Below are 1,363 nucleotides of genomic sequence, written 5' to 3'. Positions count from 1 at the left end.
GAAACCTCTAGAATATTTTCTAGGTTCTCTAAGAATTTCACAAAAAGGAAAAAGAAAAGATGCTTTGTAATCAGAACAATTTAAAGGAATATTTGACATATTTTGAAAATATAGTTCACTAAACCTCTATGTCTTTTTATATATCCTTTTTCATGTACTTCAGTAATAGATAATTTTAACCTACTATATGCAGGACTTTAATTTTTTTTTCTTTTCTTTTCTTTTTTTTAATATGGAACGCTTCACGAATTTGCGTGTCATCCTTGCGCAGGGGCCATGCTAATCTACTCTGTATCGTTCCAATTTTAGTATATGTGCTGCTGAAGCAAGCACAGAACTTTAATTTTAAATGTAAAAATTAACAAATTCCCATTATTAGGTTGCAAAATCAACTTATGGCCTACACATTTGGCAGAAGAAAAAATTTAAATTCATGACTGCAAGTGTCACCAGAGAATCTATATTTGATTGGAAAAACATAGAAGTAAAAAGCTATATGGAAGAAGATAAATAAATAAAAAACAATAACATTAAAAGAAAACACAATCTGTATAAAAGCAAATGGACTGAGAACAAACTTTAGCATTTAAAGCATTCCTACCAAGTAAACTATGCCAGAGCAGACTATTTGCTTTACAAACACGGACAGAAGCAATACATAAAAGATAAACAGCTATAGTAACCAAGGAGGCAAAGGAAATGAACTATCTTACAAAAAAAAAGAAAAACTTGTAAAAATTTTAAAAATAAAAATCTAGAGCTGTGATAGTGAACTTATGGCATGCATGTCAAAGAAGACACACAGAGACATCTTTGTGGGCATTCAGGCCATCATCCCACACCAGATTTCATTACTAAAAAGGCAGAGGGATTTGGGTAGAACTGTTCCCTTCCCTTCTCTACCACACCTGAGAACAAGTTTTCACATTACCTGACCCTCTGCTCAGCAGCCCAATCAGAGCACTTTCTCTTTCCCCTGTGTGTAGTAAGGCAAAGATGGGTGAGAAGAGAGCGGGGAGAAGAGGAGGTGGCAACCAGGGAACATTTGGCACTTGGTCTTGAGGTGGATCGGGCATGTGGTCTCTAAGGAGTGAGGCATGGCACTGGTCTCTAAAAGGTTTGCCATCATAGACCTAGAACAACAAGAAGGACAAAATAACAATAGCAAGACAAATAAATTTAAAGATTTTTAAAATTTAAATAAATAAAATTAAATAAATTATTTATTTCTAAAAAATTACACCAGGAGACAAAAATGAAAGCAAAAGTCAACTAGAAGTGACAGTGGAGCAAAAAGACATAAAATATGGAGAAAACTCACCACGCCATGACTAAAGGTAAATCAAATGTTTTGAGGGAATAG

The 1,363-nt window shown here is 34.0% G+C and overlaps 1 non-coding gene across 1 annotated transcript; it reads right to left on the bottom strand.

The window, feature by feature from the left end:
- Positions 1-226: 226 nt before the first annotated feature.
- LOC123243321 lies at positions 227-333 on the bottom strand. Its single transcript, XR_006505869.1, has one exon. It is a non-coding gene; the product is annotated as a U6 spliceosomal RNA (small nuclear RNA).
- Positions 334-1,363: the final 1,030 nt, after the last annotated feature.

Source organism: Gracilinanus agilis, chromosome 3 (assembly GCF_016433145.1).
Source record: "Gracilinanus agilis isolate LMUSP501 chromosome 3, AgileGrace, whole genome shotgun sequence".
Classification (NCBI taxonomy): Eukaryota; Metazoa; Chordata; class Mammalia; order Didelphimorphia; family Didelphidae; genus Gracilinanus; species Gracilinanus agilis.
The sequence above is the reverse complement of the archived record's forward strand: the minus strand, read 5'-3'. Positions and strand labels throughout refer to the sequence as shown.